Source organism: Sander lucioperca, chromosome 23 (genome assembly GCF_008315115.2).
Source record: "Sander lucioperca isolate FBNREF2018 chromosome 23, SLUC_FBN_1.2, whole genome shotgun sequence".
Classification (NCBI taxonomy): Eukaryota; Metazoa; Chordata; class Actinopteri; order Perciformes; family Percidae; genus Sander; species Sander lucioperca.
The window spans coordinates 9,578,222-9,604,906 of NC_050195.1; the positions used below are offsets into that span (position 1 = coordinate 9,578,222).

General features: G+C 40.7%; 1 protein-coding gene across 1 annotated transcript in view; it reads right to left on the minus strand.

Moving 5' to 3' along the window:
* LOC116040051 (cadherin-12-like) overlaps positions 1-22,496 on the minus strand; it is a 117,651-nt gene extending 95,155 nt beyond the window's left edge. Inside the window, exon 1 of the mRNA XM_031285284.2 lies at positions 22,083-22,496. The gene's annotated coding sequence lies outside the window, so the exon portion shown is untranslated. The remainder of the gene's footprint in view (positions 1-22,082) is intronic.
* Between the last annotated feature and the right edge of the window lie 4,189 nt (positions 22,497-26,685).

The following is a 26,685-nucleotide window of genomic DNA, read 5'->3' on the forward strand; positions in this document are numbered from 1 at the left end:
TAGAAAATAAATGCAACTTGAGTCTGCAAATCAATATTTCTACCCTTCCCGAAGTGTGCCCTCTCTCATTTGGACTGAGTCATAGGGAACAGTGTGATCACAAGAGCCAGACATGAGGAATGTATGTCTTAAGATCAGTAATGATTTACACCTGTCTGCCTACTCTGATGAAAAAGCATTTGCAGATGACTGTATTATGGAAATTAGGGGTGTTCTATTTTGCAGTTAAGCCCGAAACCCCCAACCAGCACCTTCAGACACCACCTACCAAGAGCCTGGGTCTGTCCCAGGTTTCTTCCTAAAAGGGAGTTCTTCCTCGCCACTGTCACACTAAATGCTTGCTCTTGGGGGAATTACTAGAATTGTTGGGTCCTTGTATATTATAGAGTGTGGTCTAGACCTACTCTATCTGTAAAGTGTCTTGAGATAACTCTTGTTATGATTTGATACTATAAATAAAATTTAATTGAATTGAGACACACCAAGCCGATAATCGGCCGTTAGACAGTCTGGCGAGGTCAGTGACTCGAGTATGTTCGGTGTGTTCCGTGCCGTCGTCCGTCCGATGGGCCGTCGGCCTTCATTTTGGCCGATTTCACATGTTGAATCGGAAGGCGGGCACAGCCGGCAGTCGGACTCAAATGACCCATCTGATTGGTAGAGTGCTATCCCGGAAACGAGGAGCGGGATGAGTGTGACTAGAGTCTCTCAAAATCTGACGAAAATCTTTTAAACTGACCTTTGTCGATCTGAAATGAAGACAGATTCAGCAAGTGCATGGCCTATTTCTCGCTTAAAATGTTTTCAGAAACACGTTTTGGTGAACTATCTGCCATCTATCGGCCATCTGGTTGGTGTGTCACAACCTTTAAACAACTTTTCTGTAGGTAAATAGACAGGCTAACACACTGGAATGGGTACAATATCACATGCAGGTAATGGCGCTATTTACAGGTAATATAATTAGAATTTATCGGTTTGGTTTCACCTGAATTTTAGATTCAAAGAGTCTACTTAAGAGTTGCTCAGCTGTGTAATTTCTTATTTTCAAAAGAAATACTGATTTGATTGACACTGGAAACTAATTCCGTACTTACTGTAAACATTAACAGAAGGCATTTGGTACTTTCAGACCATGTGTAAGATTTCAAATCTATTTAAAAGCAGTTTTGGAAATTGCCAGAGGACTGGCTCGTTGTTTTCACTATAAGTGCGGGGTGCATTGTGCAGCTGCTGTGTTGCTTTTTGCTTGTGTTGTGTTTTTTTTAGCCGTCTACTGCTATTAATCAGCCCTACTTTACCTCTCACTTTTTGATGACATTCTTACTTCTGTTGTCTTATTTACCAGAAAGGCTGTCTACTTATTCGTCTAGCTTGAAGATTCTACTGAGGGCAATGCATTACTATTTATACTATTTGTTTTAAACACCGTACATTTCTTTTCATCCTAAAAACGGTAAGGTTTCACATATTTCTTTCAGGGCTGCCCCATGAGTCTTTTTTTCTGTTTGCTGAATAGTCTATTTGAAAAGAAAATAGTTTGTTTGTATTGAACAGCCAAATCTAATTTGGGTACAGTCCTAATTTCTTTATATACATTGAATTTTTGATATTGTTAATTTCGGTTTAGAAACAATCAAAATTCTGCACAATCTGTACTTTCAAGTCACGCTGAAAGTGGCAGACATCACACGTAATGTCAACTTTCTGGAGAAGGCAGTAAAACATTACCGTGCTTTTTTGCTCCGCCAGGTGATGATTATTAATCCAGACATGACGCTATTTATGATCCGGGGATCAAACTCAGGCGAATGGCACAACGCAAATATTTTATTTCGCCTTGGTGTGAGCACGGCATAAGAGTCATGTCATTTCCTGAGACATGAACAGAGGAGAATCACAGCTGCAGCACATGTGGGGTTTTTCTTTAGGCCACTACAATTAGACTTAAAGAGCACAAATGTGATTTGTCTATTTACTTACTATACTATTTACTGATGTGTGCTGCATCTCATCTGGATGCAGAGAACCCTTCGACAGACAGGACGCTTTTTAATTTTTTAAATGGAAAAATAAATGCAAAAACATGAGGTGGAAGCTTGAATATATCATATCAGTAAACGAACCGAGCGGATTTCTCCTTTTTATTGGAGTTATGTCCTTGAAATGAAACCTCCCGACGAAGCACTCTGGACCTAATTTCATTAAACTGTAGGTTTTGCCAAGTCGGTGAACCTAAAATGATGCAGTTGAACTCTCTGGTCTCCAGTCCCTGTCAAGGGTGGGGGGGTGGGGAGGGAGTGAATCAACCTTAGGCCGGTTACCATGCCTTGGCCTCCAGTCAACCTCAACTCCTCCTATACTTGCTCTATTTTATTTAACCTTGCTCTTACTGTCTCCTTCATTTTCTCCAACATGTAGTACATTTTCTGCTCAACTGTGCTGCACAATAAAACAGGAAAGAGAGAGACAAAAGCAAATATTTTTCATGGTGTTATGGGTTATTAGGCACACAGAGTCACATTAAGCTGAGCCTCATTATCAGGGCAAAGATAGACTCAAAAAGCATTAGGGTTGGAACTCGCTGATGTATAGCTATGATCATCACATTGGTTATGTTAATGAGTGTGTGTGTGTGTGTGTGTGTGTGTGTGTGTGTGTGTGTGTTGCCATAACAATCACGTTCATCGACGTGTGCATCTGTGAACATGTGCGTGTATGTCTGTATATGTCAGAGTGAAGAGGAGTATCGCAGTGTGCAGTGTTAAGAGGACTGACAAACAAAGAAGTAAACATTTCCTCATTTCCATTTTCATCTCTTTATACCGACTTTGCGAGCGTTATAAAGTCAGTGGTCCAGTCAAATCATCTCAAACTAATGCGCCGTTATGCACATTGCACACTATGAATTTAGTGTAATAATTATCTAATTAATGCAGATCAAAAGAATGCAAACGGAAGAGAATGTGTGTTAGGATTTTGCCTTAGGCAGCCCTCAGTGACCACAGTATGCGCTATAAACGGTACGCCTCATGGAATCTCATCCTCCCCTTTAGCAATCGGCACCGCAAGCTATTGATGTTTGCAGCAATGCACTCCGTACTGCGGGATTGCTCTCAGATAAGTGCCGCCAAAAAAAAAGGTCCATTTTAACCTGTGATACCTTGTTGTACGAATGGGAGACGAGCCGCTTTGAGCGTCAGTGACTTTGAGGTGGATGTTCTATGGGATTATCGTTTTAAAGCGTCTGTGATCTCATTTATTTGCCACTTCCACTGCCTGCTGTCATCTGACTGTGATTACTGAAAACAATATGAGGCACAAAGCTGACTGAGAGCATTAGGACAGGCGAGGGTGATGCGCTTTCAATTAAAAGGGACGGTTTTTTTTTTTTTCTTTTTATATTCAGCACACTGGAGTGTATAAGTCTTAATGCTTGTCTGACAATGAAAACAGATTTTGTAAGTAAATAACAAGCTATTGCAGTCGCCTTTTTTTATTTATTGTTTGATAACCCATCCCGTTTAGAGCTTTCTATCTCTGAACACAGTTTGACTGCCACGGCGCCCTCCATTCCCCAGATTCTCTTTTCAGGCTGTCAAGCCCCCATCTCAAATCACCGATAATCTAATGGACTCTCAACTGAGCCTCGCTATGGAAGTGGAGTGGTCTGACCGCCAAGGCATTCAGTAAGCTACTTAAGCACAGTGTTTTTCAGCACTTAATTAAAATGACACAAGCACTATTGCCTGAGTGTCAAATCAAAGCATTTTTGAAGGTATGATTGTCTCTTTATTTCACTGGAGAGCACTGCCGCTTTTCCTGTACTTCTCGGTGCGGGGCAGAAAATATGTATCTTGTAAGTTTTGAAAGGCTGCTGCAATAACATCTATTGCATACCGTGCTACCAACACAGCCTGCGTTGGAATTAAACAAAAAAGGTAAATGGGTCAGTTTGTGAAAATTAATTTGCATAGTTTATTGATTAATAGTTGTGAATTCTGAAGGCTACTTTGTCACAGAGGGCCGATCAGCATTCCTAATCAAGCATCGCCGTTCGACATTATTAGCCTCAAGCAGTGCTGGCATAATCAGTCAGCCAGGTAATATTAAAAGGTGGGCTCTTTCAGGCTCCCGAGTGACATAACTGCCTTAATCAAACCGTTATCACGCACGAGGCCAGAGGGAGAGAGAATAATGAGAAAGCAATATCCTAGATCAATAATTAGTCTTTTCTGCAATGGCTGTCTGTCTCACTGGGTCAATGGTGCATAATGGTATAGCATACAAAATCGTGGTAACAAAGATTTAAGGATGGTACACAAGGGTTATATGACTCACACTGATGGCAACAAAATAGAACCTTTTTTCCCACAGTACAGGATATGTGTGTGTGTGTGTGTGTGTGTGTGTGGTTTAGTTGTGAAAGCCACTCTTTAAAAAAGAAATCATTGCTGACATGCCTGACAATAGAAACTCCTGCGTTTTAACAATGAAATATATTGACTGCTGAATTTAAGATTTTATATTTTATTTTAGAAAAGCCCTTCTATTACATTTTAGAAATGGAAACACCTCTTTCATACTGTACTGGCTGAGTTTTAGCAGGATTGTTCTTATTCCAGATAGTATGCAATATCTTTGGTCTGTGTGGCAACAATACTGGCCCTAAAAGTCCCACAGGGAGGAGCTTTCTCACTCACTCTCTCTCCATTTGTACTTTATTCTGTGCAAGCTGTATTGAAATATTGAATAGATGGTGTCTAATGCTGACAATGGCTATAAAAGGCTTATAAATAACTTCACATACTTGCATTTCTTTCTCTTTTGCATTATTCTGTTCCAGTTTGCAAGTTTGAAAAGCTATTGCCATGTATTCAAACTGGAGCAGGTTAATGTGAGTACCTTTTTAAACAGAGGGAAATCTTTTCCCTAGAAAATAGTTGTTTATCCATAATTCTTTGAGCTGAATTGAATATAAAAATTCAAAAGCTTTTCCAAAGCTTTCCCTTATTGTAGGCTGTAAAACATGCACAGGTAATCTGATACTGTGATGAAATGGGGAAAATGCTTTTCACCTTTTGTATCAAGTAATACATTGATTGATTGCATTCATCTGACTTCAACCTCAGTTTCCACGTGTAATGTTAAATAACAGATACATAATCTGTAATATTGGTAATGTTTATAGTGTAGGATTTTAATCACATTACGTTGGATTCCGTGTATAGACCATTAATACATTTTCCCAACATGCACAAGGTTGGTGTTTTGAACTAGAAATTGTGTGCATAAAATACTGGAAAATAACTATAATGACTATCCTCTCTCAAACAGAGTCTGCTTTAAAAGTGAAAACATGCATCTATATGCACAATTTCTGAAGTGAAAGGAAGAAATTGATTAGAGGTTGATGAGCAGCTACTGTGAGACATCATCTGTCTGTGACGACAGAACACCCCGCGCAGCTTCAAGCCTCAAATCATGATTTCCCAAGAGCAACTACTAATTATGTAATTCATGCTCATACATGATAACAGATCATCCATGTGTTTGAGTGAGTCACATGTCCCAGATATGTCTTTTTTTCCCTATGTTACACAGTTATAATGCCTGATTTGTATATCTAAATCTGCTACTGTCATGCTATCACATGCATTACCATATAGAGACATAATTATCACTTACCCCAAAACATCTGCAGAGTGTTTTAATTATTTCTTTGAGGTGTAAGGTAAATGGTTTTCTGCAGAGCAGAATAAAATGTTATACTGAATGTACTTTTTTTTTCAAATCCAATGTTACAGTGTACATTCGTATCTAAACCATGATCACTAACCCAGAATTATTAGCTTGATTTCTAAATAACAGAGCCACACAGCTCGGAATGGTTTTCGGTGTATTTGCAGTGAATGCATTATGGGTTAAGAGTAAATGTGCCACACGGCAGAATGCATCAGCCATCAGGACAGTTATGCATAATGAAAGGTGCAGTAGGCAAGCTTTATAAAATGAACTTTCTATCATATTTGCTGAAACTGACCCTATGTTCCAGTAGAACTACGTGAAACAGGTAATTATAAATAAAATCCGGCTGTAGTGTGATTTGCAAAAATCCACAACTCCCTGTTTAGATGCACCAATCAAGGCCGGGGTGTCTAACTGCATGTCAATGGTGGCACTCACATTCATTCTCCCTTGTGGGGGGAGGGGCTTAGGAGACCGTTTTGGGCTTTAGCGGAAAGGGGGGAGGGACTGAGAAGTTGTCGATGTTCACATATTTTGGCTAAGTCCTGGATCTTCGCAATCCTACCTAGAGCACCTTTTAAAGAGGAAGCATCGCTTTCTTCACAGACAGTTTTAGTTGGAGGCACACAAAAAAAGTAAGATAATATGGCCAACATTTTGGTTTAGATTAAATCAAGAATAACCTTTCTTAAAAATGTCATGTTAAACATTTTGAAGCGATGTAAAACATATGCACATCCGTAGTTGTGTTTATGCATCTCATTTGTTCACTTATCCCCGTTCTGTGGAATCTATCAAATGCAATATGTCCAAAATTGTTACAACAGATTGCCTCTCAACTTCTTTATAAGCCTCCAACATAGTGTTCTCTCCACTGAATGCACACGTCCTGCAACTGAACACTGCTAATTCATTGTTTGATGTATTTTGCCGCCTTTTTTAAGGTCTTTTGTTCATTTCTTTTATCCAAAATCCAAAGTCTATTGTTTGTTCTTTCATGTGAAACTTTGCATGCTGCTGTACAAAGATTCCGAATATCAATGGGAATATTCCTGGTGAAATAAAGGTAAAATAAAAAAGTTACATGCGTAATTACCACAGAAACTGAGAGAGGAATAGCTTAGCACAGGTTTTAACAAACACTAGAATTTGGTTCTAAGATTAGGAGATCTAAAATTAGATTTTCACATCTGTCGCCTTACTTTTGTCAGTGCTTGCTCAGGTGCAGGTTACTGCAGGTGCTCAGTCCATTTTGGATCAAACCTCCAACACATACAGGTAATTAATGTAAGAAATGGCCCCTTCACACATTTTTAATAACGCCACGCAGCTTATGTCACTGAAAGTTATCAAATCCAAAACTTATCCAATTTAAAGTTAAGATGTTTCCCAAAACGTAACCCGAGTGATTTATGGCTCCTTATGAGAAAGATGATAGATCTGTCAGTCCAGTGGATTGTGTAGACAATCAGATATGGGGCTGGCGGAGGCCTTGCTTGCACAAGGGTGACTGGGCACATTGTTGTTTATGCTCTACACAATGAAGTCACAGGAACTGTGCTCATCAGTAAAACTCAGCAGGCTAGGTCACAGCTGTCAAACTCAGAGCCCCAAGCCTTTGGAGTTTTGTCATTTTGCTTCTCTGACTCATGGTTCTGCTCACATGAACAGTAAAACTGAACCTGGGAAGGTTTAGTAAGAACAATAGCCACTCCTGTGGTCCTGTGTCCACTTTCATAGAACGGAGAAAAACCAACCAATCTGTACGGTGACATCATCATCCAGCCCTCAAAACATGTGCATTGACACAAATGGATGCCGTTTACTTGGGTTAATGCATGAACATCTGTGCAGTCTAATTTACTTTGGCCAAACTAAACAGCACACTATAAATAAAGTCAAAAATGGGCATATCATCAGCCATCCGTCATATACAAAACTTTTCAGTGGTAGTTATTTTAAAATTTTTTCCAGGCAGTGTTGGATTCAGCATAGTTTACAGGTAATGACTGACATGTATTTAACTTTGAGCCCAGGCACGAAGGATTCATGATACAGTATCAAATAAAATACTAGCTCTCTAGGAGCCTATTGATGTGACGTACATTTTCAAACTTTTTAAAAATTCTTTGGTGAATCTGGCACTGCATAAAAACCTAAGCCCTACACTGGATGATTTTAAACCGCACTGATGCAAGCACCACCATCTGCATGAGCTAACACATGCATGTTAACGCCTCCAGCATGCAGACACACAAACAAACACAAGTGGCGCCCCAAGCAGTCATCTAGTTTCACGTTACAAGTTTCATATCCAACATTCAATACTACTATGGTATCATGGCCAACAACAAAAACACGACTAGAAGCTGTTACCCCATTGACTCAAACAGATTCATAGAACCTTTTGTGTTGTCCATTTTTTGGTCCTGTCCAGTTCCATATTGGGGACCTGGAACCAGTTACACCAATCTTATTGTACAAGGCAAGAGGGACTGTTTTATGCTGTTGCCACATTTTCATTTGTCTGTGCCACTGACCAAAGCATTTGATTGTCAAAATCCAGACTTTCAATTCCAATCCTCTCCTTTGCAAATATCATTCTCTCTATTTTTCTTTGCTTTGAAGCAGGCTAGAAATACATTTCTGCACTCTATAGTAAGGCTGCCCTCGTAAGGTGTTCTATTTTGGCAATGCTTTATTTGAATTGTCCAGTGTTGGTACTCAACTCTCTACCCTAAAAACTGAACAAAAAAATGTGAGCCAGGGTGTTCTCTCGGGACAGCAATCGAAGATGCATACCATTGGAACACAAACTACCATTTAATGTGCCGAATAGGCTGTAGATTGCATTTTACATACAAACCCCAATTACAGTAAAGTTATGACGTGTGTAAAACGTAAATAAAAACAGAATAATTTGCAAATCCTTTTCAACCTATATTCAATTGAATACACTACAAAGACAAGATATGTAATGTTTAAACTGATAAACTTATTGTGTTTTTGCAAATATTCACTTCGCTCATTTTGAATTTGATACCTGCAACACGTTCCAAAAAAGCTGGGACAGGGGCATGTTTACCACTGTGTTACATCACCTTTTCTTTTAACAACACTCAATAGGCGTTTGGGAACTGATGGGAGGACACTAATTGTTGATGCTTGGTAGGTTTAATTCTTTCCCATTCTTGCTTGATGTACGACTTCAGTTGCTCATCAGTCCGGGGTCTCCGTTGTCGTATTTTGCGCTTCATAAGGCGCCACACATTTTCAATGGGAGACAGGTCTGGTCTACAGGCAGGCCAGTCTAGTACCCGCACTCTTTTACTACAAAGCCACGCTGTTGTAACAGGTGCAGAATGTGGATTGGCATTGTATTGCTGAAATTACCAGGGACGTCCCTGAAAAGGACGTTGCTTGGATGGCAGCATATGTTGCTCCAAAACCTGTATGTACCTTTCAGTATTAATGGTGCCTTCACTGATGTGTAAGTTCCTAATGCCATGGGCACTTCACACACTGTTCCACATAGCATTCGGGGATGGGAGGAAAACGTACTCTGGTTTTATGGCATTTCTTTAAACCAATCAGAATCGTCATGGGCGGTGCTAAACTCCGCACAGAGCCTCTGCATTGGACAGATAGTCTAGCTAGCTGTCTGGATTTACCCTGCAGAGATCTGAGGAGCAGTTAACCATAGTCCTCAGAAATCCACCGAATTTAAAATTCCAACACAAAGAAAGCGGAAGGAAATAGAAAATACATGCATCCGGTGGAATTTCCTGCAGCACCGGCCCTCACTCGCTCTTTTGCTCCCACTGAGTCCTATTCATCACAGGCACTGCACACAGTGAGGAAAGTACCATCATGCTGACCTTGAGGAGGTCTCGCTCATAAGAAGACTCACCCAGGCCAAGCTCTAGGGTCTGTCAAGATGATTTCTTATTCTATTTAATAGAGGAAGTGCAATGCTTTATCACTCCCCAGGTTCATGGTTTATATAAGACATAAGGGCCGACCCCGTTTTAAATCAATTAAGTAAAAAACCCTGTACACAAAAAAAGATGTCCTTAAGAGTCACAATGATTTAGGTGAAAGGGGGGGGGGTACTTTTATGTTAAATCGGCACTCTTCTGAATAGTAAACTAAGAAATAGATGACAAGTCTCCTCAATGTCATTTTCCACTAAGGCATTTGTTGGAAGATAAGCATGAATGGATACAGAGGGAAGTGATTTTTTGTCCTTATGTTCTCATGTAAGACAACAGCTCAGATTGTTTTGCGCCTACGGAAGTTTTTGACTGGTTTGAAATACTAAGTCCCTGGGTGTATTGTTTCAATATTTGCAACTTTATGCCAAACCCACCAAATTTAGCTGCGGCGTGTCCCTATTGCATTTGGACATTTTCACTAATGATAAACCAGATTCGCCCATCTCTACTATCATAAACTCAACAAAAAAAGAAACGCCCCTTTTTCAGGACACTGTATTTTAAAGATACTTTTGTAAAAATCACAATAACTTTAGAGATCTTCATTGTAAAGGGTTTAAACAACGTTTTCCATGCTTGTTCAATGAACCATAAACAATTAATTAACATGCACCTGTTGAACGGTCGAAAAGACAACTAGAACTGCAAGCAGTTATGACGGGGCCCAAGCCACCCACGCCAGTCGCCCCCGACGCCCGGAGGAGCGCGCGAAAGCGGAACCCGAAGCCGGGCGGCGGGGAGGCAAACGTCGCTAAACGTTGAGAGGCGCGAGCCGCGACGTCTGCGGTGCGTCGCCGTCGCAAAAGTAGCGGTCGACTGTTCACCTCCACGCGTGTACGGACCGCCTTTAAGAATTCTCTACAACAAACAAACTTCTTAACCCCCCTGACCGCGTGACACAGCTGAGAGAAATGAGAGAGTGACCGAGAGGGTGGAGGGGGGAGGCAGGTGTGGTGGTTGAAGGAGCGGGGGAGGTGGTCAAGTTGTTGTAAACGACGTCACAGGCGCCGATTTATGTTTTCCTCCGTGGGTGCTTCGTGGGAAATTAAGCATCGATGCCACCGACGTAACCGATCACGCTACGACGGACGCTCCACTTAGCACCAACTGCAATGTTTAATTGCACGGTATCGCCGCCTACGAATGGTGTAGATTTTGGATTGAAAAAGTGAGAGAAAAGAGTTGCATTTGTCCACTGTGAAGGTTGTAGAAACTTTGTCAGGTGGGTTAAGATGTTTGTTTTATTGTAAAAAACCAAAGGAGCACGCAAAAGTAAAAACCAAAACCTAACGGTAAGAGGCAAACGTCAGTAAATATTGAGAAGTGTGAGCTGCAAGGTCTGTGGTACATTTCCATTGCAAATATCCCATTACAATTGAGTAAAAGGGCCAAAACATGTATACGTTGATTATAGCGCCCCCTAATGGCCGATCTTCGCCAAATTTGGTAATGAGCCTCGGAGCCGCATGCCGAACGAGCACCACAAGTTTCGTGTTGATTGCATGTACTGTGGCAGAGATATTGCAATTGCAAATTCCCCATTGAAATGCATTGAGTTATTGGCCAACACAAATAAAGGTTGCTTATAGCGCCCCCTGAAGGCCGATCTTCGCCAAATTTGGTACAGAGCATCAGAGTGGCATCTTGAACAATGCCCTGAAGGTTCTTGCTGATAACATTTAATTTGGCCGAGATATGATATGATACGTGTGTGGTAGCTAGCTATGCAAATTTGTTTGGTCGTCAAATGCGCATACTTTAACGTAGCAAAATTTCTTGAGTAACTTTTGGTCAAGTCCATCTGGAGATGCTACCTACCAGGTTTCGAGCTGATCCGTCGCACGGCCTAGGACGAGTTTGAAAAAGTTGGTTTTGCGCATTGTGCGATATTGCGAAAAAGATTTTAAGCAAAAATGGGCGTGGCCTATATCATGTGATTCAGCTTGATTCAACGAACACGTGGATGTATGGGTTTCTAATGTGGGATGTGTAATGTGGGAGTTAAAGGCAAAAAACCATTATAGCGCCACCTAGTGGTCCACATGTGTAATTTTTGGTAGGTGTGGTCCATGACCCATTGTCTATCTACCCTGTAAATTTAAAGTTGTTCACATTAGTGTAAGTGGTGAATCTAGACTTGGGTCCCATTGGCCACGCCCACTTTGACCCCTCAGTACGCAACTCTAGACATGGCCTCAGGAGTGTCCCTAGATGGTACCCATCAAATTTTGTAAAAATCAAATGAGCCGTTCATGAGATATAAACTTTTTGTACTTGTAGCGCCCCCTAGTGACCAATTTTCGTAAAACGCGTGGGGGACCTCCAGAGGGTCATGTCAAACAAGAATCTAAAGTTTGGCGTTGATAGCATGTATTTTGGCTGAGATATGGCAAAGTCGGTGTTTTCATAGTTAGCTACACAAATTTGTTTGTGCGTAATATGCGCAATTTTTATCCTATAAAAATTCTTTTCATTAACTTTTTGTCAGGTCGGTCTGGAGATGCTACGGTCCAAGTTTCGTGCAGATCGGTCGCACGGTCTAGGAGGAGTTCGAAAAAGTAGGTTTTTGATAAATCGCGATTTTTCACGCATAAAAGTCTAGGCGGAAATGGGCGTGGCCTATATCACGTGATTCAGTTGGATCCAGGGAACACGTGGATATATGGTTTTTAAATGTGAGGTGTACGGTGTGGGAGTTATAGGGCCAAACGCGTTTTTTCTGCTATAGCGCCACCTAGTGGTGGAAGTGGGTCAATTTTTGCGCCTGAGGTCCTTGCGGAGTTTCGGACCAGTCCTGAAAACGGCAACCCCCCACCATGTACGGTTTAGGCTGTAGTCGGAGTTTTAGGCGGAGAAGAATAATAATGAAGAGGAAAAATCAGTAGAAAAACAATAGGGTTCTACAGCCCTGCTGTATGAACGGCATAGCTTTGCTATTGCCCGTTCTTACAGACTCGGGCTTGGACCCCTAATAACAGCTTGCAGGCGGTAGGCAATTAAGGTCAGTTATAAGAAAATGAGGAAAGTAAAGAGACCTTTCTACTGACTCTGAAAAACACCAAAAGAAAGATGCCCAGGGTCCCTGCTAATCTGCGTGAATGTGCCTTAACCTGCTTACACACCAACCAGACGGCCGACCGTCGGCAGAAAAGGCAGTTGGACTGATCAGTCTCCCAGAGTTGGTCCAAAAAATGCCTCAGAACACACCGAAGAGACGAGACATAATACATCTCCATAACAACAGGCGGCGCTAATCTGTATTGTCGCCCAAAAATTAAAACCGGCAGCTGATTGGACAACCGCGTCACGTGGGTCTTATTTCTCTGGAAATTCAAAGACTGACTGTCATGGCGGCTTGTTCAGAATACGATCTCATATCGTACTAAAATAGTTTGTGCGGGACAGGTACAGGATGGCAAAAACAACCGCAAGAACTGGCCAGTCTGGTGCAGCACATGAGGAGGAGATGTACTGCAGTACTTAATGCAGCTGGTGGCCACACCAGATACTGAGGGCTACTTTTGATTTTGACCACCCCCCCCCTTTGTTCAGGGACACATTATTCCATTTCTGTTAGTCACGTCTGTGAAAATTGTTCAGTGTATGTCTTAGTTGTTAAATCTTTTAATGTTCATGCAAATATTTGCACATGTTAAGTTTGCTTAAAATATGAAAGCAGTTGAAAGTGACAGAACGTTTCTTTTTTTGCTGAGTATATAAAACCTGAACATCATGAGCATACTCTGTCTGCTGTCCATCGCTCAAAGAGGTTTGTGTCACATTTCAGCTTTTATAGAAGTTGAATACAATTTACTCTAAAAATCTTACTTCATTATTTTAAATCCATAAACAGATCAAAGAGTGAAGTTCCATGGCATGTTTAACAGACTTAAATTTAGCTGTGGTTACAAAGTGGAACCTCCATCATACACTGTATAGCAGTGGGTAACATGACTTGCAGCCTAACTGTAGTATATGCTCAGAACATAATAAGAATATAAAACAGCAGGCTGATATTTCATGGATAAGTGCAACTGAGTTTTGCCGTTAGCTCCAATCCTCCCATATCAAACTGCTAGCTCAGCCTCTGTTCTACTCCAGTAAGTTATGATGTAATTTCCCTCTCTACCATGATAACGATTCGAGGAAGAGATACAAGGAGTGACTTCCATTTTTGCACAGACTTGGAATTGCATCTCAGATATTGTAAATCATACAAAGCAGTTTTCTAACGTGTATATCTTGTGTATATGGTTTGTTACATCAGTTTGTAGTCACTGTAGTTTTGTATTTCCTTCATCCTAAAATGTTCATAGAATAGGTTACCTTCTACAGTATGCACGGCAGTATTCAAGACTTTTTGATACATGCATTTAGTGAAAGATACTGTGGTAGGACTACTGAAAACATGGGGAATAGACTAAAGCATTTATACTGCACTGGTTGCATTTACAAGAGTCTATATGCTAGGCCTGCAGCGACGCGTCGATGACGTCGACGCATCGACGTCAAAATTACGTCGACGTCGTATTTTTGCGTCGACGCTTCGCCACACACACGTGGAAGACCTGCCTAGGCAGCTGTGTTTAGCTAACGTTAGTTATCATCTAATGTTGGCTTGAATGGTAGCTAGCTTACAGCTGCAGAACACAGCTAACTATAGTAGCTAACGTTAGCTAACGTGAACGTTAGCTACTAACCTAGCACGAACAAACTGCACAGAGAGCTAAGATGCGTTGGTTAGCCTAGCACCACCAAAGTGCACAGCTGCATTAGCATGTAAACCTACAGAATAGCAGTTAAGAGAGTCAGTTTGATTATGCATCAGGTTTTATGTTGGGACTGTTATGTTGTGTTAAACAATCCAAGGAATGTCTGTACTGTGCACTGCACAGTGTTTTTCTTTTTTGCACTACAACTTGATTTTTTTTGAACAAGAGAGTTATGTTGGTACTGTAAAAGAGTAAACAGGCTGGCCTTTCATTTTGTATAACAGTAAAATAATTATTTTATTTTGTGCTGTGCAGAATTGTTTAATAAAATATATTATTAAGAATTTTTTGGTATTTATTTGAGATACATTATGGTTTTTATTAATCGAGCAACAGAAAAATAATCGTTATATTAATCGTCCAATTAGTCGTTAGATTAGTCGACTAATCGATAAAATAAACGCCCGATTAATCGTTTAATAAATAATCGTTTACCCCCAGCTCTACTATATGCTGGGGAGGGTAACTTGCTCAAGTGTGTTAAGCAAAATGTGAATGTTATACTCTGTGAGAGGTGCTTCACAGGAAGGTGGTTTCTGCTGCACTGGGAAATGATGTGATTTAAGGAGCACATTTTCTTTTAATAAAATAAAGATGAGTTTTGACGTGGATGAATAAAAGTCAAAATTTTATGTGGCATACAGTATAGGGCAGAATTAATTGCAGAGGCTTCTTGAAAAGGGGAAAAGGGAAACACTGTTGTGACATATACTAGCTTGAGATTTCTTACATGTGGGCAACACAACCATTGCTTTTTTACTTCAGATGTTTTAGACTGCAGACTTAAGAAAAGTACATTTGAAGTAGGAATAGGAGTTTTACTATGTTGAACCTTACCTTACTATGCCAATGTCATTTATTGGGATCGTAAATAAGCTTTTGGACTTGTGCTTTTATTCTCTGTGATTTTTAATGACTGCTGTGCAGTGTTGTTTAATCATCAGATAAAATCAATCAATTTATTAAAATAATGACCTGCCATTTTTATTTAACTTGTTCACCTAAATGAAGTGTTAAAAACACTTAAAAATGTATTTTGATAATCTATTAATTGCCATTTATCAAGCATGTCACATTTACTGGTTCCAGATTTTCAAATATGAAAATGAGCCGATTCTCACTTTATTCACTGTAAACATGAGTTACTCTGGGTTTGGAATGTTGGTTGGTCAAAACTACATGTTAAGATGCCATCTTGTTTTTTTTAGGCTACATTCAAACTGCAGGTAAATCCGACTTGTTTCTCAAATCAATTCTTTAAGGCAGACTGTCCACACCGCTGTTTTGCAAGTGATCAGATTGGATTTGTGTCCGATTTGCATCAACCGATCTGCATGGGTTTCTGCGGTAATGACGCAGGCATCAGTAACCACGTAGCTATGCTGGTGACAGGGCTTTCCAACGCGGAAGCATGTGAAATAGAGGTCCGTCATTTTGCCTACCCCCAAATGGGCCAGCAGACAATTGGTTGAAGGACTTCTTCTCCTCCATGTTGTCCTCGTAACGCTCTGCTGGTAGCAGCATGGATTCTGCTCAGCACTTACATCACTCTGGATTGGACGTTGTTGTTTATCGCGTTGCGAGTGACTCAAAATAATCTATTAAATTAATTTTGAGCAGTCAGCGGGTCCGGACTGAGACACATCCATAGAAATCTGATTGGAATCACATTTCAAACCAACTTCAAATGTGGTTTGGATCAAACTTTTGTTTTGCTCTCCAGACTTTCTAAAATCAATCTGTATATTGCAAAAAACCCGATTTGGGCTGGCAGTCTGAACAAGGCCTTGGAGACTAAACGGATGACTTGATCTTCAAAATAATAGGCAGTTACAGCCGTAATGCCAACATCCATAAATAGTACTGCATCTTAGTGGTCACCTTATCATAACAAACAGAAAACTGACAGATTGCCACGGTACAAAGGATTCCCTGTGGATATTTTTTCACCCCAACTCAAGTAATAATAAACATGTATGAATTGTATTGATGCCTCAAAGCCATTATCTTTAAATAAGGTATGCTGATAGCTTTTTGAGTCATCTGCAAGATTTAATCAATTCACCAGAATGGTGTATTCCATATCTATTTCTACCTCACACTGCAGGAGGGCTACAGCGCTGCTCAGTCCCTATAATGAAAGGCCCCCTAGCACCCTCTCTAGAAATCATTACAATCTCCCTTTACCTGTAGGGTCAGTAAACTAATAGTCATTCACCTGTGTGACAGGAAATCTTTTCCAAGTTGCCATTGGGGGCTGAGGAGGTTGTGTTTAAGGTTATAAAGCAGAGGCCAGCCAGAGATGACTGTTTATTGTTTGGATGGTCCTGTTGATTAAATGTGTCAGTTAGAACGCATGATCACAAATGCAGAGGATATATATATATATATATATATATATATATATATATATATATATATATATATATATATATATATATATATATAAAATTTTGATTAATTAATCTGAGAAAAAATAACGCATAAAAAAAAAATAACTCATTAAAAAAAATAACGCAGATTAATCCATTCCATATTGACGTTTGACCCGGAGCCGTTCTAGCCACCATTGGACTGTAAAATGAAGGAGGGAGATGAGAATGTGCTGCCTGGATCATTAATTGGAACATTTACTTGTAAAAATCTTCTTCCTGCCAACCCTGGCTACCGAAATCTGGTGCCACTGATATGTCTGCGCTTCTCTCTGATGCTCTGAAGACGATACAGACAACACAAACACCGCTGCACGTGATGCTAGTTAACACTATACTCGACAGCAGCTAACGTTAGCCTACCGCTAGCTAGTTAACACTATACTCGACAGCAGCTAACGTTAGCCTACCGCTAGCTAGTAGCTGGATTAAAAACGGTTAAAATGCTGACAGCTAACGCTGAACGGTGTAAAGTTTGACTGTGTTTTACTGTAGAGGATTCAACACCGGTATGTAACAATCTGCAGCTGCCGTCGGAGAAACAACAGAGATGGTGTGTTCAATGAAACTCGTAAACTACAGCCTTGTGGTGCATTTGAAGTTATTGTAAATGTCCTTTTCCCATCTGGTGGTTGTTTTTGTCGTTCAACAGCAGTTTACTAGTGAAATAAGTTATTGTTATACATTATTATTAAAGCATTTAATTTTGACCATATGGCCTTAGCAATAAACAAGCCGTTCTTTAATGACACCGACTGTTGTTTAGTACCCTTCTTTTTTCTTTTCTTTTTTTCTTATCGGTTCGGCACCGTTAATTATGTATACGATTAATTTCGATTAATTAATCACAGAGTATGTAATTAATTATATTTTTTAATCGATTGACAGCCCTAATATATATATATAACCTGTTAATTGCCTGTCTTTCTGATACTGGCAAGAAATGAAGACCTGTATTCAGTGCTTGCCAAATATGGAGACACAACAAAGAATAACTTTATTAATAGTAGAGTAAAGGCATTGGCAAAGAAACACTCTCCATCATCCACTTGTACGTGTGCCTGTGCATGGCCTCCAGTGATTTTCATGACCACAACCAGTTCTGCCCAGTGTTGGCTGAGAATCAGTGGTGGATTTCTCAAAGGGATGGCACAAACATATTCAACGGCAGAAAGGCCCCAGGGTCTTTTTGGGTTATTTTAAGACCTTGCTCTGCAGTTTTCAAATCACGTATTAACAGAAGTTCATAAACAAAGTATTCTAACAAAATGAGAGACCATGAACTGACCCCTCTTTCTCCATAATATCTTCAAAGGAAATGGTTGTGTATTGAAATCCATTCAAGTGGAATTGTAAAAAAAAAAAAAAAAGTTTTAAAAAAAGCTGTTGTCATTTTCCTTGACCTCTCCTACTGTGGCCATTCTAAGATAAGCCACAGCGGTGCTCGGATATGAGTAATAATCAATGTTCAAACTCGGCACAGTCGCCTCACTTTTATCTCACATAGCACACACCATAGCTGAGCTCACTGTTTCGTATGATCATAGGACAGAACAGTTTCGTCCTCGATATAAGATGTTATCTTCAGGTAACTGCATCCTTCCTACTTCTGTATTCTCTACTGCTTCAAACAACATGAGTATACCACAGGGAAGGGTATATGTGTTTGCTTTCCAGAAAAAGCCTCAGAGTCAGTAGGCTGCAGAAACTGAGGTTTTACCTCTGCAGAGTGTTCCTACCACAGGGAGGAAGAAACAGGATGTCCAAAAAGCTGACAAACGAACAGAGACAAATCTATATAAATACTCGTTAAGTGTAGTGAAGAGGAGATGCCCATCATTCAGAGCAGAAGCGTGCACAATATCTCCTGGAGTTTGAGAGTCATCCATCACCGCAAGACTTTAATTTGAGATGTTTAGGACTCTTGCTGATGATTGTCTGAGAGCCGGGGAGAGCCCTGTCTTAGAGGTCTGCAGGGGTCTTGGCAGAGTGTAGCTCGCTGTGGGAGAAATTGCTGCCTGACACAAAGCACGTTCATACAAGTACAATAGTTTCATCTGAGATTGGCCTTGAGACTGCAGACAGAACAACCGAATCCACTCTCTGATTAGCATTCAGATGCTTTAAACTGTGCAAGCAAGTTTCTGACAATTGGCTTATTACATCTTATGGTGCTACAGAAATGCACACAGACACGCACACACACACAGGCACACACAGGCACACTTGATTTGCAGCGGAATTATGTTAAAATGAGTCCATTGAGTGGGGGCAGAGATTGAATAGCCCAGGGTAAAGAGATTCTTAAGACTCCAAAAAATCTCAAGTATTGATCCCATTTAAGCCCAAGGCTCTTGATGGACACTTGCTTGAAAATGCGGTGATAGGTGGCATATCCGGATGACTGATCACTGTAGTTCTGCTTACGCCAAAGGCTGCGGACCATCCATAAATAACAGCTTACCCTAATCAAACAGTGCAGCGGATGCACAGATATGATGACAGCTTAGTGGATACGTGCTTCGAGTTACCGCAAAGCACTCAGTCTTTCCATTAAAGTTACTTTTGGACTCAGCCAGAGTAGAAGAAAAGGCATAGGAGGACTTTACATTCACCCTGACCAGGGGTCTTGCTGTGGCACATGCATATCATATAGGCCATGAAGGTAATTAATAATGCAACAATTTTCGCTTTTAACTGTTTTAGGTTTCTTCTGGTCCTACATGAAAAACACAAAAATGAACCAATATATGATGGTGAACTATATATCATCGCTTAATGCAAAATAATGTATGAGTTTGTTAAAAAAAATATATATATATATTGTCCATTGTACCAAGGGGGTAATATCTTTGATTTGGGCTCCAGGTGTCTTGAGTTAACTCAAGCATAAATACAAAAAAATGAATCAAACTTGATTGCAGAGTGATATAATTAAAGCAGTTTGTTAGAAACTGCACACGCTCAAATGATTTCATCGGCCAGCAAGAATTGAGACTTGATCAAATCTGTGTAAATAGAATGCAGTGTGGCACAGTGTGAAACAAGGTGATCTCATGTAACCCTATTCAATATGATACACTACGCAGCATCATCCTACCGCATACCGAAATTTCATCTTTCAAGAGCAGCACTGGAAGTGTGCTACGTTTGTAACGGTAAGCAAACTATAGAAACTTGACAATGTTTCTGTTATAAACACTTAGTCAACCCTGTCTTCCACTTTACTCTGCCACTGGATTTGTTATCACAATTTGCACCTGATCCCGGTGGTGTCACTATCATCACTTCATATACCACAAGTTTATTGTGTGTTCCTTCGTTTATTCCCCCTAATGCATTTATAATACCTGAGTGGTTGGTGGTTGCATGCGCTGAATGCTCATTTTCTGCACAGTAGCCTCTGTGTTCTCAAAGGGTCCGTCTCCTCTTTTCCTCTGGAAAGTGGACTCCTTGGAGCGTAATTTGATTATTCCAAAGCAGGTGTTTTCAGCTGAATGCTGATAAGACTCCGTGCCTCTGACACTGAAGTGAGTTACATTAGATGTGCTTAAAGTAGTGGAAGGCTAGAGTTTTTATTTCTTTCTTTTTTTCATCTAATCTGTAAATGAAGATGGGATTGACAACCTGTGCTGGAATTCACAAGACCTCTCTTTTAGTCATACTGAAATAATGTTACACACATACTGAGAATGGCAAGTGAGTATTCTCCATTCTTTCTGGTGTAATATAAGCAATGCACATACATCAAAAGTATTTAAAGTGACGGTAGTCATTGGATTATGCATGTCTCTGTCCATGTGGCTGCCAGTTGCTCAGACTCTCGATGCAACACGGTACTCGAGATAACTTAGCCTTGGACGATTTGAAGAGATGCAAAGTTGATCATATATCAACTTCCAGTGGGACTGCTGTAGTAACAATCAAATGCATAACTTCAATGCAGATTTACCTCAGCGTCGCTCCAAGGTACATTTCTATATTTTGTGTCCTTTTTATTTCCTCTCTGACTATTTCAAAATGAGCATCTGCTACTTTGGAATGGGGGCAAGGTTGCATATGTGAGCCCATGTTTCTCAGCAAATCACATTCTGTCAATCCTCTTTGATATCCTCTCGGATTGTTCTCTTTAATCCCTTTCCACACCGCTTGAATGGTCTTTCCCGCTAATAATGTTGCTGAAATAATGTGTGCAAACAAAAGGAGTAATCCCAAGCCTGTGATTGAGCCATCAGACCCTGTGTGCTATTGCTTTCTGCTGAAAGCAGTTGTATCAGCACTGCACTGTGTACACACTAACTGTTCCATGCAAACTGGTTGTCCTTGAGGCTGTCATTTCTATGCAAAATAGACTATTCATTTATCTAATTCACATTTTTACTACAATCCTATATATATGGAAATGAAATGGGGTTATAAGATTTGTAGTTTTGGTGGCTTGTTTACGCACACTTTAGATCAACTTGCCCAAACCACTTGACATGCCACATTGTCTGTGATGTAATGTGTATGTATTGTGTGTGTTAGTGTGGACCCCAGGAAGAGTTGCTGACTGCTACGGCATCGGCTAATGGGCATCCTTTTTTTAATGAACAATAAACAATTCCACGGTGTGATAATCAGTGTTGAACCCTCTCCAACACAGAGCTGAAAAAGCTACATAGCCTTTCATATGCAAATTAAGTCACGGGTCAGACCTACAAATGGGGTCAGCACATTCAGAGTGGTGTTGTCTGACATGTGAATCTGCTTTAATTGACCACTTACTGGATTCTTGTTTCATTCCACGAGCCATGACAAAAAGCCAAAGAGACGCACAACTGCCTAAGTATCTGCGGTCCTCGGACTTGAACAACAGTCCTGTTTCTCGCAACTCCTTTTGGTTGAAACATTGTCAAGGGCACAGCTGAACCACATTTCAACCGGCTTGACTCGATGTTAAAAAGAAGTGTCTCAACTGTGTTCGAGAGGGAATGCTACCAGTAACTGCTATGTAAAGCTCTGTCAACAAGCTATACAATGTACTGCACGAACCAAGTAACATTGGAGTTGCTTGAAATCAGTTTCTATTCTACGAGGGTGAAAACTAGGCTGCGTGTGAAATACCTACAGGCAGAAAGAGAAGACGCACTCACCTTTAGTGGGACACTTTAGAGCAGAGACGTAGCCAGTTTATTCCAAATGATCACTGAATCAAACTGTCCTCCCACCTTTTCGCGAGAGCAGACTCTTTTCCTTTGCTGCTTTTACTCCTCTTTTAATTCCCTCTCTCACCCTGCTTTCCTCTTTGGTGCTTTTCTTTCATTATCCCGCTCTCTGTGTACAGTTTGAGCCCCACGCCTGAACCGAACGGATCGCTTGTGCGTGTATGTGCTGCGCGAGTTAGAGACAACAGCTTTCGGAATAGCTGGAAAATACACAGGAGCTGTACCAAAGTGGAGCGCGTCCGTGCGGTTACAGAATGACGACTGAGAGCGAGCGAGGGAGTGAGCGGTGAAGTGAGAGAAAGAAGCTTGTCTGTGTGTGCATCAGATAGGGAGAGAGGAAGTGTGTGTAGAGAGCGAGAGAGAGGGAGAGAGAGAGAGAGAGAGAGGAAGTGTGGAGAGAGAGAGAGAGAGAGAGAGAGAGAGAGAGAGAGAGAGCGCTGCTGGCTAAACGGCAAGCGACAGTCGTGATTGCATTGGCATAAGGCAGTAGCACAGCCCCCCCGTCAGGTCCCCTGAGCACTGGGGGATCTTCATCATCAAGCAGATTAGTGCTAACTAGCAAGCACCCAACCCCTAAACCCCCCAATGACACACACACACACGCACAGAGCCGCTGGTGTGTGCTGTGGTCACCGGGGATATTCTTCAAGTGCTTGCATATCCTTTTAAGGTCCCAACTGAAATTAGAGAACTTCTTGCTCTTTGCAGTCAGAAGTGAGTTAATTAATCTTTTCTTGGAAATGATTAATCCAGTAATGTCCCGGTGAAAGGTTGGGGCTGCTGTGCGTTGGGGTGAAAGGTGGGATCCATTATTCTTGTTTGACTGACAGCTGAGCCAGCGAGAGGAAGGGGACGTAATGTAAACAAACTTGTTCCGAAAACAAACTTGTTCCGAAAACTGTGAATTGCAAACCAAATCATGTGTGTTGCCACCACGCAGCTGTAGACACCTGACAATTACTGCTATTTTAAAATGAAATGTTTTGATTGGCCACTGTTGCAATGTAAACTGGTTCCCTATTTACATAGTTAGGCACACAATGGCAACTCTACTGGCTGATGAACACGGGGGGTGTCCTTAAACAACCTCAAACTAAATCATTTTTATTTGTCGCTTTTGGGTACCAATTTTGTTTTAGTTCTTCAAGGGAGGCCACAAGGCATGTCATTTACACAGCATTTATATATTGAAGTGGGAAATAAAACCATTTTACTTTCAGCTCCACTTAAACGGTAGTGCTATAGTGTGGAGATGGTGTATGAGTGCATTCATGCTTTTTATGTTCTGTGTGAGACAGATTCCAGTGTTCACATCTGTAAAGGGCTAGTTTTAAAAGTTACAATTTGAGTTGGTGTTAATGGCAGATGCAGAACCTGGTTAAGGGTAGATTTTTAAGGTTATTTTTGGGAACATAGCAGCCAACAAATCAGTCAATATACGGGAAATAACATTAAAGCTCTATAAACAAGATTGCATGGGTAAAAATGATTTATTTGCTTAATTTAGGTGAGTTTTGGCCTCACCTCTCCATTTCATTTTTTTATATAAATACCCTTATATTGATATTTATGGGGTTCTTAAGTATTTAGAGTATACATTAGACTTAAGGAAAGGTCTAGTAAATGGTCAGTGGTGGTTTTGGTATTTGGTTTGAAGTAAGTATTACAGGAGATAAGGAGCATGGCTAAGGTTAGTCGATGCTAAAGGTAAAGGCTGGTTGATATAGCATTCAAGGGTCGAGTGATGCACGTGTGTGTGTGTGTGTGTGCTAGCTATGAAAGTGATGATGAATTACACAGGCAAGGGAAACAGTCTGGGGTGGGGTGGGGTTTGGGGGAATCCATTTGGAAGAGGAGGCATCAGCTGGTTCCTGCTAATACCCATAACCTCTAAAAGAGAAAGAGCTAATAAAGAAACCCAACACCTCCCCCCGCTATTCCCAACAGAGATCACTACAAAGAAAGAATTACATCAGCGAAACATCAAAACTTTACGGGTTTCTCTCAAGTCTGGCAGTTGTCGCTGACAGTGACCTAAATTCCCTTATTTTCATGTTTTGCATGATTTAATTCACTGCTACTTGCCTTACTTGGTCATGCAGAACACATATGTCCTCTTGCATCTCCCTGGCACATTGAGGAGCAACCACCAGCTCTAACCTTTACAATTAGACATTGATATGGTGAGGGAATCAAAGGTGGCACACATCACTCTATGGAAAAGGTTATTCTGGCATTAGCATTTAGTCCTCTCTATATTTCATTTTGACTGTCTTGAAGATGGACAGGACACAGTGGGGGGAAAAATCCCTTTATTCCTTCCCTTTGCTTAAACTTACTTTGATTTTTTTTAAAGTGAAAACCTATGGTACATTCTTAATCTCGATTGTACAGACATTAAAGCAATTTTCTTCAATTACCCGTACAAAATACATGATTCTCTTTAAGTTTCAGGACAAGTCAAATAATGGCAGAGTGCTCGACAGCGACCACTTCATCTGAAGATAGGAAACAACACGTTGGAATCATGGTGGAATTTCACACTGACTACTCCCACAGTTAGCCTATACCAATGTGCCATCATTCCATTTGAGCTGTCAGCAGAAAGTAAACAATAGATAAAATCAAATGAATATAAATAATCTCCGCTTCTCTCAGGAAGAAAGCAGTGTGGAAAGAAAGGAACACTGAACTAAACGACGCTTTACAAAAAATATGACTCAACAGCTGAAATCTGTATTTGAATGTAGATATGCAACATTTTATACACTCAGCAGTCCTGGCTGACAACCCTGCTCCCAGATCAACTGTGTCCAGATGGCATGGCGTGGCCCTAGAGGACTCCATTTTTAATCCTCTTGGCACACGCTCAGCTAAGCAAGAGGTGGAACGGATGCTCAGAGTCAGGCGTCAATCAGGGCATTTCAGACTTGCCAACTGCTGTATGGGACACTTGTGTTTGCCCCGAGAAAAAAGTGCTTTGGCATCAGTCCATACAAAGGATTGACTGACATTTAATTGAAGGTCATGATACGTTGCAGGGCAGTCATGTAGGCGCACTGCCTATAGAATGGATATAAAAAAAAATCAATCAATCATACAGATGAGTTTGACAACATCTAAATATGTTTGATAGAAAATGAGGGGATGTGTTTAAAGATGAATGATGAAGATGAAGTGGTCAAAAATAGAACAATTAATAATAACTTAACTCCCAACATATTGGGTTTCACAGGACAGAGCCATACCCATATATTTGATACAAATGTTGGAATATTGCTTACAGATATCAAGACATAGCAGTGAATTATGTCTGTGAATTGTTAATAACCTAAGGGAGTATTTACGCTGTAAAACTAATGCACAGTAATAATTCAAAATTAATTGCAACTGTAATTGGCCACCAGGGGAGTGCAATTTCTCATCTTTCTTTTCTTTAAAGTGTATTTTTGCCAACTATAGAAGCTATTGGAAAGGTTCAAGGTACATGGAATATGAAAGAAATGGAAAAGGGAGGAGAGGTGTGTATCCTGCTCATCTGACAATTGTACCAAAATGCAATCTTTAACCCTCTGGCAGAAGATTCAGCTTTAACCATTTATTTGTACCTATTGCCTATTGTTTAAACTATACACTTTTTTTTTTTTTTTTACATTACATTTAGCTGACGCTTTTATCCAAAGCGACTTACAATTAAGTGCTTTCAACTGTGAAGGTTCAAACTCCAGACCACAAGTAGTAAGTGCAAATACATTAGCTTTAAATAAGCAAAACTACAAAGAGACATATGAAAGTGCAGGTTTAAGAATTATTTATTTATTTATTTTTATCTGAGGTGTAGTCGGAAGAGATGTGTTTTTAGCCTTCGGCGGAAGATGTGTAGGCTTTCGGCCATCCTGATATCGATGGGGAGCTCGTTCCACCATTTGGGAGCCAGGACCGTGAACAGTCGGGATTTCGTTGAGTGATTAGTTCTCCCTCGCTGTGACGGGGCAGCCAGCAGTTTGGCTGATGCAGAACGAAGTGGGCAGGTTGGGGTATATGGTTTGACCATGTTCTGGATGTAAGCGGGTGCTGATCCGTTCGTGGCCCTGTACGTAAGTACTAGTGTCTTGAAGCGGATGCGGGCCGCAATTGGTAACCAGTGAAGAGAGCGGAGGAGTGGTGTAGTGTGAGAGAACTTGGGGAGGTTGAAGACAAGTCGAGCCGCTGCATTCTGAATGAGCTGCAGGGGTCGGATGGCACATGCAGGCAGGCCAATCAGGAGGGAGTTGCAGTAGTCTAGACGTGAGATGACTAGAGCCTGAACCAGAACCTGAGCCGCCTTCTGCGTTAGAAGGGGACGTATCCTTCTGATGTTATACTACACTCTTAACATCTAGTAGATCAGAACATAATCTAAGATCAAGTAGATACATACTGTATGATGTTCCACAAACTAAAACAGAGTTTGGAAAAACTGCTTTTTGTTACAGTGCTCCAACTTCATGGAATGAGTTACAAAATCAGCTAAAATTGCAGGTTTTAATTT